This window comes from Epinephelus moara, chromosome 12 (genome assembly GCF_006386435.1).
Source record: "Epinephelus moara isolate mb chromosome 12, YSFRI_EMoa_1.0, whole genome shotgun sequence".
Taxonomy (NCBI): domain Eukaryota; kingdom Metazoa; phylum Chordata; class Actinopteri; order Perciformes; family Serranidae; genus Epinephelus; species Epinephelus moara.
In genome coordinates this window covers 903685-917161 of record NC_065517.1, presented here as the reverse complement: position 1 = coordinate 917161, position 13477 = coordinate 903685, and the positions used below count along the sequence as shown (strand labels likewise).

Genomic DNA, 13477 nt, shown 5'->3' with positions numbered 1-13477 from the left:
AATGCCCGTTGCGTACTGCTTACTCGAAGAACACTGTAAACATGGCTCCTTCTTCTGTGGTTTAATCGCTGCGGGCGAGCAGAATCACTTCCGCCTCGGGTGCCGTATTCTGGTTTGCTGACTTCCGCTGTGTGTCCGACCCGAGCGAGGCTACGCTAAATAGCCATATAGAGAAAGGCTTTTTTGTCACTGTTGAGTTCAAATAAATATGCGGATCTTCAAGGGGGGGTGATACGAACTAGGGGCAGTTTTATTAATGGTAAAAAGTTCCGCATAGCTGCTTTAATCACTTTAACTTTTCAATTATTTTTATAACATCCACCCCTCAGAAAGTTAGGAGCTATTCAGAAGGTAGATGTTTTGGAATAGAGCTGATTAGATCCACCCCTGTGAGTTGAATTCCAATACATCACCATTATCACTTTCAATTTCTTACCTTTACAAACACATATGCTGAAAAAAGGTCCAGCAAACTGTTTGTCTGCTCTTTTCTAATCACAGGTAGAGCTAATATTCAGTCTTTGTCATCTGTCTGCTATGGCACACCTGTATTCTGTGTGGATGGATTTCTGTGTATAAATTTGTGGATGTATTTCTTGTGTGTATTTGTGTTCTTTTCATTTACCATTTTACCTTTATAAAAAGCCTCCTGTAAACGCATTGCAAATTAGCATTTCACTACAAACACTAAACAAAATATGGTTCTTGTGCATATATGTACAACCCTACTGCTACAGTGATGCCCATATTAAATTTTAACTAAAAGAAACTTGTGTGTGTCAAATGACAAATATGTGAAATAGATACATAATTTTAAAAACTCTCTCACAAACAGCAGTGATGGGCCAAGGCTGTTTGGCCAAGGCAAATATAGACTAAGTTGACAGGCAAATTTTGAAATTTCATCATGTGGGAAGAAAGACAGAGGGAATTGGAACTCTAGGAGAACAACAAGAGGAAGAGCAGCAGGAAAGGGTGGGCAAGCATAGGATGCATATTTTAATTATTTTTTAGAATCAGATATTTGATATGATATATAGCTTTTATATAATTTATAATAGATTGTCAGTGTGTTTTCTTGCCAGATTTGCTCAGAAAATGCGCAAAAAAAGCCAGACACCAAAACTATCACTGCAGATGTTGAGCCGGATAATAACTGCCCTGGAACTGTGCACCACAGTGTATCCTGTCAAAAAAAGTAACTCCAGTAACTACTGAACAAATAAAAGTCAAGCCAATTATTAATAATGCTCTGAGGGTTTCTGAACTTAATAATTATCTCATTACGTCAATGCTTTTAATCTATGTACCAGCTTTGTCATTAAAATTCAGAGTGTGACTTTGGGGCTGGTCAACATTTTAAGCCATGGACTTTGAAACTTGTCTGTACCAGGTACACCAATGCGAAATTGTCTTTCTAAAGGATATTTTTACTCTTATTTACTCATTTTACTGTAACACTATTGGTACTGTAATTGAATTGTTGATATATCCTTGTATGGGTGTGGTTGGCCGTTCCTTTGTTGCATCTGTGATGTGAGCATTCTCTTCATTACTTTGTACATTACTGGAGTTTTTTACATTCAGTAAAATTCGGAGTGCTGAGGTTACAGCACTGCCTTCGAGTCCTGACAAACTGGGTGTTTGCCATCACCACAAATGGACCCATGAAAGCCAGCTAACACTAGCTAGACCCCCCTCTCCTATAATATGACAAAAAGTGGGTGGAAAACACATAAACAAAAAGTAATGTTAAACTAGTAATAATAAATCCAAACTTCACATTGGTTTCCAGTATACACACCTTTATTGGCGTGTCCTCTTCAAGTTAATTTTAACAGCAGCTAACAGAAGCTTCCACATAGTGTTGGCTGTGAGTCCACAAGATCCAGTGTTGCTGGATGGTTCAGCAGCAGAGGATTTTCATCATTTTTAAGATGCCAGAATGGAAACCTGTTCAGAATTAAAAGTGAGTGAGAAATGCATGAAGATACTTAAGTAAAGATATTTAAACGTCTGATCTAATAACGTGTGGAGGTCCAACGTAGGGATGCACCGAATATTCGGTAACCGAATATATTCGGCCGAATATTGCAAAAAAACACACATTCGGTATTCGGTGGAGTAAGTGAAAAGCAAGGCCGAATAATAGTGGCGTGTTTTGATGACGCAATCAAACAGCCTGCGGTGACGAACGGAGTAAAATGTCGGCAGTTGCGACTAAAAATAGTTTTGTGCGAGCAAAAGAAATCTTTCAGGAGCACGCTGTGCGAGTACAGATTTCAACCAGCAGCAGAAACGAAAGGCGAATCCTGCCGGTTGTGGGTTGAACGGGGGTCACAGACACAGACAGGAATGTATTCCTGTAAGTACGGCGGCCATAGTGCTCCGTGGCGCAAGATAACGGTTTACCGGCGACGGAGAAGCCCAGTTCCAGGTCCAATAATTTCCTTTTCTTGGTGTCATGACTGCCCAAAAGTACCTGTACAGCCGAGCCGTGGCAGCACACAGGTATGTGACGTGTCAGAGGAGAAACAAACCGTTCACATTTCTCTCTTTGTGGCAGGTAACGGTCCACAAACCTCAACGCACTTAAGGGACTGTTCTTAACTTGTCAGGGGAGGAGGGTGGCTGGTTGATTTTTATTTTATGTATTTATTTTATTTCAATCCCCGCTATGTTAATCACTTATTGATACCGTTCTTGAAGTATGAATAAGTCAGTAAGTAATTTATTCCATTGAAATATCATTGATACATTATACAAAAGTGATTTATCTTTTTATAAATGACAAAAGGCACATCTGCCTCATTTTCGTTGTAGTATCGTGATACTATCACTGGTATCATACCATGGGTCCCAATTTTGGTACCGTGACAACACTAATCTGGAGGGGGTTCATTTGGTACCGTGACAACACTAATCTGGAGGGGGTTCATCTGTAAAAACTAACGAAAAACGAAACAACGGCATTCAGTATTCGGTACTCGGTATTCGGCCAAGCGTTTAATTTTATTTGGCTTCGGCCACAAATTTTCATTCCGGTGCATCCCTAGTCCAATGGGACGCAATTTAAAAGGGACCAATTATGCTCATTTTCAGGTTCACTTGTATTATGGGTTTCTTCCAAAACGTGTTTACATTCTTTAATGTTCAAAACACACATTATTTGCTTCATACTGCCCAAATACACCTGTATTCACCCTCTGTCTGAAGAGACTCCATTGTAGCACCTGTCTCTTTAAGCCCCTCTACCGAAAAAGCCCAGTCTGCTCTGATTGGTCAGCATTTCTGGATTTTCTACATCTGGGCACTGTTGGCAGAACTTCACACATACCCCTTTTGCACCAACATGGAACCAGTTCACACCCAATTTTGAACCATTCAGACCATTTTGACTGTAAGTAAATTGGTTCAGAACCTGAAAAGTTGTTTCTAAGCTGGAACCAAAAATAGCAGGTTTTCCTTGACCTAAAGTGCAAACTGTGACAGCATCAGTGGGCATGTCATATTCTACAGGCTGGAAAGAGAGAATGGAGAAGGCAACAATGGAACGTCAAGTGAGAAACTGTCAAACAAAAAAAAAGCATGCAGTGGTCTCATTAAAACTATTCATTCTTGTTTTTGTTTTTTTTTCTGTAATAACAGAATAAAAGTTCACAGTTAATAGTTGTATTCTACAATTTTGTTGCTAGTGTTAACTTCTGATGTGCATTTTGCAACTCCCTTAGATGATATCACATCCTTGATTATAATGGTTCCACGCAAACCCGATGGAAACGCGGACTGGTTTGCTGGATAGCACCCAGGTTCCAAGAATCCTAAAAGGAACCAGAGATAATTGGTGGAAAAGGGGTGACAGAATCCTAAAAGGAACCAGAGATAATTGGTGGAAAAGGGTTAACAGAGGGCTTTCAGCCAGGAAAGGATTTAAGCCTAATTGTGGTTTGGGTTAAAATGAGTAGATGTCTGCCAGAAAGGCAATCTTCTCCCATGTGTCAGCTGCACCCTTGGTGTCTCTGAAAAGCCATTGTAGCCAGCAGAATGATTGTAGAGGATAGCAGCACTTTCTACTGTACAAAAAAGACCAATAAAAGCTTCTAAGCAAATATGTTGAAAACTAGACATGATCCAACAGAAATGATTCAAAATTGGGCTGAACTGAACAACATCAAGATTACATATTTCCGTGACATAAGTTTCTAGCTACATTTAGCAGTGTAGACTATGTGATGTTAATACTTGAGATGATGACCATATAAATCAATCCGTCACAAATAGATGTCAGCTTGTCTCTAAAGAATACAAAAAAAGACTGTTGGGAATGGAGTATTCAGAATGACCTAAAGCCAAGGTTTTTGCACCCAGGAATTACTTTTGCATGCATTTATCTCATTATTTGAAAACTCTGGCCACTTTTAATGAGAACATCTGACATTAAAACATTATGACAGAAAATAAGGAAAAGTGTGATAGGGGCTTTTTGGTGCTTGTATAGTCCAAATATGCACTTGAGCTCAGAAGGTAGAGCGGGTCGTCCACTAAAGAAGATTGTCGATTTGAACCCCAGCTCCTCCGGTCCGCATGTTGTAGTATCCTTGGGCAAGATATTGAACCCCAAATTGCCCCCAGTGGCTGTTCCATTGGTGTGTGAGTGTATTAAAAACTGAGTAGCAGGTGGCACCTTGTATGGTACCAGTTCGGCCACCAGTGTTTGAATGTGTGTGAATGGGTGAATGTGCCGCGTAGTGTAAAAAGTGCCTTGAGTGGCTGGAAGACTAGAAAGGCACTATACAAGTGCACTCCATTTACAATTTAAAGACAATCCATAATGATGTAATTGGATATGGCACACAGACATAATGTGGTGACAGCAGTGACAGTAAACATGTCATTTTACGTCATTAGTGTGTGAGGGAATACCAGTTGGTTCACAGGTGCAGCACTTAACAATTGAACTATTGTCACATAAATTCAAGTCTGATATGTCTGGATAAAATCTCTGTCATGAGCTAGATATAATCTCTAGCATTTTACGTCCCTCAATCTTAGCAAAACAAAATGCAGTAAAAGCTGCTGTAGGTTTATGATGAAAGGTGGCTTCAGCTGGGTAGTCAGCTGGAAACGTTGGTGGTTTTTTTGTGTTGGCTGCCATTGTTTTCAGGTAAGCTGGCTAAGCAACAGAGGGAAATGAAATCACTTCCTTGTTAACAGCTCATGGTGAACTTCTACCATTGTGCAATCGGTAGCATACTGACCTACGGCTTCACAGTGTGGTTCTCCAGCTGCCCTCCAGAGGGTGGTAAAAACAGCAGGGAAAATCATCGGGACCAGTCTCCCGGAGATCAGCACCAACTACACCACCCGCTGTCTGCGGTGGGTACACAACATCCTGCGTGACCAGCACCACCCTGCACATCACCTCTTCCACCTGCTGCCCTCTGGGAAGAGATACAGGTCCATCCGCACCAGAACCACCAGACTTGCCCACAGCCTCTACCCTCAGGCAGTGAGGCTACTAAATGAACAGCCCTCCCCCTTTCTGCCCCCCATCCATCTTCACACACCACATTCCACCACTACAATAACTGTGAACTAGGTCTTGCATTGCTGCAGCTCCCACACAACATTCCACTCACCTCCATCTACTGCCCCAACCCCTGTTCTGTTTCACACAGAGGATGGCAGTTGAAGACTGTACCACTGCACTTTTCTCTCTAGCACATGAGTGACCGATGAATGTCTATTTCTGCTGCTGTAATGTTACTGTCCTTAAATGTCTGGGTATTTGTGGTTTTGTGTTTTTGCTGTGCTGGACTTTATTGTCATATGCATTTAATGCACTTTTTAATACTTCTGCTGGGCTTCTCTGGACATTAATGTCATATGCACTTTTTGCACTTTCTAAAAATGCTTCTGTGTCAGTATTAAGTTGCTCATAACAATATCTCATTATTTATAACTGTGTTATTATGACAATGACCAATAAAGAATTGATTGATGGATTGAACTGATTCCCCCCTCGCTGTATGATATCCTCCTCCCCCACTCCTCCCTCTCACACCTCAACACCCTCCTGCTTGACCCCCCCTCCTCCTCCTCCTCACACCTCCTCTCCCCGTGGTCAGACTGACTGCTCTCTCCATCATGAGGACTACACCCCTCCCCCACGTGTCATCACCTCCACAATGTGCTTCACTGCTGACCATGTGAGAAGACAGCTGATGAGACTCCACTCAAATAAGGCTGCAGGCCCTGATGGTGTCAGCCCCAGGGTGCTCAAAGCCTGTGCCCCCCAGCTATGTGGAGTACTTCAGCATGTCTTCAACATGAGCCTGAGTCTCCAGAGGGTCCCCTTGCTGTGGAAGACATCCTGCCTCGTTCCTGTGCCAAAGACGTCGCGTCCCAGTGGCTCCAAGGACTACAGACCCGTGGCATTGACCTCCCACATCATGAAGACCCTGGAGAGACTCGTCTTGGAGCAGCTCCGGCCCATGGTCAAGCCACTTTTGGACCCCCTCCAGTTCGCCTATCAGCCCCGACTTGGAGTTGAGGACGCCATCATCTACCTGCTCAACCGTGTCTACGCCCATTTGGATAAGCCGGCGAGCACTGTGAGGGTCATGTTTTTTGACTTCTCTAGTGCGTTCAACACCATCCGTCCAGCTCTACTGGGTGACAAGCTGACAGCAATGCAGGTGGATGCCCCCCTGGTGTCCTGGATTGTAGACTACTTGACTGGCAGACCACAGTATGTGCGCTTGCAACGCTGTGTGTCAGACAGAGTGGTCAGCAATACCGGGGCCCCGCAGGGGACTGTCCTCTCTCCCTTCCTCTTCACCCTCTACACCACGGACTTCAGCTATTGCACTGAGACCTGCCATCTTCAGAAGTTTTCTGATGACTCTGCTATAGTTGGATGTATCAGCAAGGGTGATGAGGATGAGTACAGGGCTGTTGTGGATAACTTTGTCACATGGTGTGAGCAGAACCATCTGCAGCTCAACGTGGCAAAGACAAAGGAACTGGCTGTGGATCTGAGGAGGACCAAGACACCGGTGACCCCTGTTTCCATCCAGGGGGTCAGTGTAGACATTGTAGAGTACTATAAGTACCTAGGGTACACATTGTCAATAAACTGGACTGGGCTATGAACTCTAACGCTCTCTACAGGAAGGGCCAGAGCCGTCTCTATTTTCTGAGGAGACTGAGGTCCTTCAACATCTGACGGACTATGCTCAGGATTTTCTATGAGTCTGTGGTGGCCAGTGCTATTCTCTATGCTGTTGTGTGCTGTGGCAACAGGCTGAGGGTGGCGGACGCCAACAGACTCAGCAAACTGATACGCAAGGCCAGTGATGTGGTGGGAACGGAGTGTGACTCTCTGATGGTGGTGTCAGAGAGGAGGATGCTGTCTAAGCTACGAACTATCTTGGACAATGTCTCACACCCACTCCACCATGTGCTGGTCAGGCACAAGAGTACTTTCAGTGGGAGACTCATACCACCAAGATGTACCACTGAGCGCCACAGGAAATCATTCCTCCCTGTGGCCATCAAGCTGTACAACTCCTCCCTCTGAGTGGCCCTGAGACTTTTTCACACACTGCAATAATCCAGTGTAACTTCTGCAATAACCCCATTTCACCCTGACTATATATTCTGTTTGTGTAAATAATCTTGTTCAGTTTACAATATATATATATATATATATATATATATATATATATATATATTTATTTATGTTTATGTTTGTTAATAATTCCTGTTTATTTAACTGTATATTTGTAAATACTATTGTTTAAATTTCTTATACTTTCACGTATCTTTCCTCTCTTGGAAATAGCACCTGTAACATAAATAATTTCCCCTCGGGGATCAATAAAGTATTTCTGATTCTGATTCTGATTAATAATTAACTGTAGTGAGCAGTAAATGGGGATTTCAGACACTTACTAATCATAAGAACTTTATAACTTGCATGTGTTCTGTAAAAGAAAGTTTAAAGTAGAGAACCAAACAGGTGAGTGTATTGATGTCAGGGTCAGAGAAGTAGACAAACAACAAGTAGACAAAAGGTCTCTCTTACTTGTGTCTTCTACATTGAGTGGCTGAGAAAGCAAATGTGCTGCCCTCCTCTTTGGCTTTATATTTCTTTGTTATACTTAGACTTGAAGTTTGTTGTTATCATTTCTGGATGACAAATACATATTTAGTAAAAGAAAAAAAATCAACAGCAATGTCTAAAGCATTGATATTTTGTCTTATAGTAATGTTAGTACTGCTTTTGCTCTCATTACACTTTTTAAAAAGGATAAAAGAGACAGGGGAGAATTGAAAGTATAAATACTATGAAAATGATATATCTCCATGATCCTATGAACCTATATCTCTGCTACATTAATAATTGTTCAAAACTGTGAAAACTGCACTAATAATGACAAGAATTTTAAATATTTAAGTCAAACTGCTGAAATATCATATATATCAAACAATCACAGGGTATATTCAAGTTCTTAGAAACACTTGTTGATCTACCAAGACAAATAAATGGGATTTAATTGGACCATTATTAATGTCAAAAGAATTTGTGTATATGATTACTTTGTTAGTCCACAAAAGCTTTCGCAAGTCTAAGCCAAAAATATCAATCCCTTCACTGAAAACACACAGCAAATACTGCACAGGCTAATTCTACAAAGATGCAAATGAGTCAGAGCAAACAACTTTATAGCAAACAAACTATCAGGAAAAGTGATTTTATCATAACCTCAATCATTTCACACACTGGCACAGACAAATTTACATAGCTAAGGCTAAGGCACCATAGAAAAGATTTTTTCCACAATTAGAAAAGAGGTCACATTGTAAACAACCAGCTCAGCCTCAGTGATCCCGTTCAGAAAAACACCAACACCAAAACAATTATTGAATAAAGTCCCCAAAAAATAGGCATTTTCACAGACATGTAAATAAACCAACTTTCTCAACATAGCTTCTTACCATCCTCTCTCTTCTGCTGTATTTATCGTCTATGTGTTTAGGAAACATACTTCATGACAGAAGCCTGCAGTGGTGTGTGGAGTGTAGAGTCTGTCAGCTCGCAAGTGGAACTATGGGAATCATGCTGAGCGAATAACTTCCTGAAATCCAGTAAGTGACACACATTGCTGGCAGTGGCTCAACAGGTTTATCCCGTTTCCCTGTCTGATTTTATCAGCTATTCTGTCTTTGTACTTGTATGTTTATGTGGAATAAAGATGGTTAGATTAATGGGTTATCCAAAAAAAAGGTTTTTGTTTTTCCTAAATAGTTAATAGGAAGGAATTCTTAGACAATGGCAGAAGCAACAACTTGGCAACACAGTTAAAAGGTAAGCTGATAACACAAAGCACCAGGGAGACAGTGACTCAGTGTTTAACACAGTGGCAGCTAGATTTAAATCTAGATCAATCCACTGTAGGTTGTGTAGCAGACAGCCAGCCAATGTACAAGAGACTCACTTTTATTCTGTGGTCATTAATTAAAAGGGAAAAAATGCACAACCTTTGCTTTTGCTCCCAGATCTCTCTCAGATCTTTAACTTAAACCTGTGAAAATCACAAGTTTGTGTTAAAGATCTGAGATTTTTTTTTATCCACACTAAAAACTAATTTCTCAGAAATTCTAGGTGCAAAATACTTGTTAATAAGCATTAGGATGGTCACAATAAAAGGCTACTCTTAAATATGCAGTTTGATCACACAATACAATGACACAGATGCTCCAGGTTTTGAGTGAGTGTTCCATTGGCATGCTGACTGCAGGAATGTCCACCAGAGCTGTTGCTGGTCACCTGGGCCCAGTATTTCAAAACTTGTAATCTGGATCAGAATAATCCGGACAATGAAATCCTCCTTTTCTCAGTCAGGGATCAAGGTGATCCTGCTGACTTTATCTGGGTATTTCAAAACATTGGCAGGGTGGATCACTTTGATCCCAATCTGACTGGATATGGATTTCCAAATCTCATGACTCCGCCCCTGGATCTGAATCGTTTCCCCTTTGGGGGCTTGTCTTTCAGATTATGACCAGAGATATTGGATAAAGGAGATACCCCACGGATACCCAGAAAACGGTTACTCTTCCTGTCTCCTAAATGGGCGTGGTTAGCTCTCCCTCCAATCAGAGCCTGTTCTCCCTCTCCTTCCCTTGTTTTCTGAGACGGACAGGGCTCAAACAAAATTAACTTTCTCTTGATCTGTGCGGATGAAAAATGCAGCTTAGTGTCAGAATGTTGGTAAGATGTGTGGCTTGTGGAAAATGAACCCAATATTTACTTTAGTGACTATAGGGCGAAAGAATTGACCATAAATTGTGATCACGTTCATCTTCCTCATTGACGACATTCAGAGCTGCTGTTAGTCTCCTACGGGGGCGTGGCGCTGACGTCACTGAATCAGGAAGTGAGCTGAGTGGGGTATCTCGCTTTATCCATTATTTTTATACAGTCTATGGTTATGACCCGTTGCGCTCTGTCTACATGGCGGACTACATCACGAAAGGAGCAGTTGGTAACACAGCTTTCACATCAAAATGTAAATTTATCGTTGCCTAATGTGTAGCGTTTTTAAGACGATATGAAGGCAACCCACCATCTGATGTGAGCCAGCTATTTGAATTGTCACCTACTTAAAACGTGGGCGTACCAATCTCTAATTGAGCCGAGGTCATGCTAACGGTAGCTAATGCGGCTCCATTGACTTGCATGTTAAGTAACTTTAGCTAGCAGGCTGGCGAGGTAGCTGGCTTTGTTGGTGTATTTTGCGGTCTATGGCTTAATTTAAAAGGGAATTAATCTGAAGTACGTCATAGATGAACTCTTTAAATACGAGCCTGTACAGAGTTTATCATTACGTTATTGCCAACACAGCAGACTTTTTTAAAAAAATGTTTTACATGTGTACAGAGCAGACTGCTGCAGTATAGGAAAAATACACAGTACTAGTATGAATTATGCGGTTCATTCAGTGTCAGAGGACTGAGTTGTTGTCCATGTGCTTATTATGTTAATCCCTGTGTTGTTTCTTGCACTCTCTGTAAAGAAAAGAATGTGCTATACAAATAAATTTGCTTTGCATTCCTTGCCTTTGTCTGACCACAAATATATGTTGGATGTTTTGGTACAAACAAGTTACAATGTTAGGTGAAACTAGACATTGAGAAATAGGTCTGTATTTGTTACTCTTATTTACAGCAGTTTTTTTTTTTAATTTTTATTTCGAACATTAATAAAAACAAAATGTAGATAATCAATAGGTAATCAGTCATAAAAAAAACAATCATAGTAACAGAGGTAAATATTTAGCGTTCGGAAGTATGGCCAAACAATATTTGTCTATGCTTGAAATTACTTACAACTAAAACACTAATTTAGATTAAGTGTAATGAACATCTTGAGTAACAATATGTAGGAGAGGTGGAGCTGAGGCTTTGTCAAATCCACCTCTGAGGTGGGTTCCAAATAATCCTGAAATTTGGTATCAAACTGATCCAGATCTCTGCCTTAACTTTTGAAATACCCAAATGCAGCCTTTATCTGGGTTAAAGGGAGGCTTGGATTACCAGATCTGAATCCTGATCCTCAGGATCAGGATCCTCTTGATCTGTGTTGAAATACCCAGTTTTCAGATCAGATCAGGATTTAATCCAGTCCGGCCAGGATAATCCTATTAGATAACTTTGAAATACTGGGCCCTGGATGTTTGACCACCTGGATTTGACTACCATTATCTAGCTCCAATATTTTCTGTGAATTTTGCAGGACATCCAACCAGCCACACAGCCAAAGACCACATGTAACCACACCAGCTAAAGACCTCCACATCCAGTCTCTTCACATATAAGATCATCTGAGACCAGCTACCTGAACAGCTGATACATTGCTAATGACAACGTTGTAAACAAAGTGCCCCATGGTGGCAGAGGGGTTATGGTATGGGCTGTTATAAACTACAGATAACAAACAGCATTTTGTTGATGGTAGTTTGAACGTAGTTTGAGATACCGTAACAAGATCCTGAGACCCATTGTCTTGCCATTGATCCTCTGCCATGTAGCAAGGATCTAAAATGCATTTTTCCTAGAGCTAGTCATGTGAAATCCTAATCCTTCCAGAGTGTCCTTTTATTGTGATCATCCGAAGGCACAACTTTGTCATAATGATGCTGTTTAATCAGCATCTTGATATGTCACACCTGTCAGGTGCAACTCCACCTCCCTCCAAAGGCCTACTCCCCCCCTCCTCCATTGCATCCTCATTACATCTATGATCAGAGCTGGATTGGCACCCCAGGGGCCTCTGGGCACCAGGTCTCAAAGGGCCCTTGTACACACACAACATCACCACCTCATACACCGTGCTATGCCACACCACGCCACCACCATGCCAATTAACACACAAATCATACTAACCAGTTACTTATTCTCTCTCTCTCTCTCTCTCGCTCTCTCTCTCTCTCTCTCTCACACACACACACACACACACACACACACACACATACACACGCGCGCACACGCGCGCACACCCTTAACTCAAGGCTGACACAAACAGCAGATCAATAGCTCACCAGTAGACACTCACTCACTTAACTCAATCACACTTACTCACAGATAATGATCACCACTTAAATTTTACATCAATTATTAATGTTCTTACTTTTAGAAATTGCACTTGAGCATGCACTTTCTGTGTTCAGGTCCCTTCTCATGTTCTCTGACTCGGTCACCACCATGTTTCCAGACACAAAATCCTGATACAAATGCGTTGTTATGTGCTGAAAACATTTTTGCAAGCATAGCAGTGTATTTCTCCGGTGGAGGGGGAATAAATTATCCATTCATGGGTGATCATTTCTCCATTTTCAAGCTTACTGGAGAGCAGGTCGTTGGTCAGTGAGCACGTTTTACCCCTCCCCGGCTCCATCCGACATGATGCTGGGTACTTTTTGGCCCGATTTTGGAATCGGGCCATCATAATTTCCTCTCTGAGTTTATCCGTCATCACCCACCAAAGCAGGGTCGTTGCTGGGCGGCTCGCCAGCTGCTCTCGTGGCTGCTTTTTCTGCTTCTTCGTTATCCACATTTAGTTGAGGCTCTGGGTCACGGGCTGTGGCAGCCCCCATTCTGCTGGTGCTAGGCATTGGATCACCGTCCTCCTCCAGCTCCGAGGACCTGTTGCTGGTGTTGGCCGGGCTAACCGTCTGGGGCACTGGGTCCAGTGCTCCGCTGCTAGAAACAGTTGGCTTATTCTCCGGGGTCCTGCTACTGCTAACGTTAGGGCTAGAGGCGTTAGCTAGCTCCAGCTGACTAGCTAGCACTGGAGGCTGTCCTTCAACGTTAGCCAACTTCGTTTTGTCATCTTCTTTATGTTTTTTTGTAAAACGTTGTAATTCGTGGAACATCTTTATCAATCAATTTTATTTATAAAGCCCAATAT

At 41.9% G+C, this 13477-nt stretch overlaps 1 protein-coding gene across 22 annotated transcripts in view; it reads right to left on the bottom strand.

Annotated features, from left to right (window-relative positions):
- LOC126399070 (adhesion G protein-coupled receptor F5-like) overlaps positions 1-9177 on the bottom strand; it is a 155030-nt gene extending 145853 nt beyond the window's left edge. For 15 of the 22 annotated variants that reach the window (XM_050058824.1, XM_050058822.1, XM_050058825.1 and 12 more), the window contains exons 1-2: positions 9004-9175; positions 1805-1953 (exon numbers count right to left, since the gene is read on the bottom strand). The gene's annotated coding sequence lies outside the window, so the exon portion shown is untranslated. Of the gene's footprint in view, positions 1-1804; positions 1954-9003 lie in introns of all 22 variants that reach the window. The other 7 variants (XM_050058837.1, XM_050058840.1, XM_050058823.1 and 4 more) reach the window with 3 other exon arrangements.
- Between the last annotated feature and the right edge of the window lie 4300 nt (positions 9178-13477).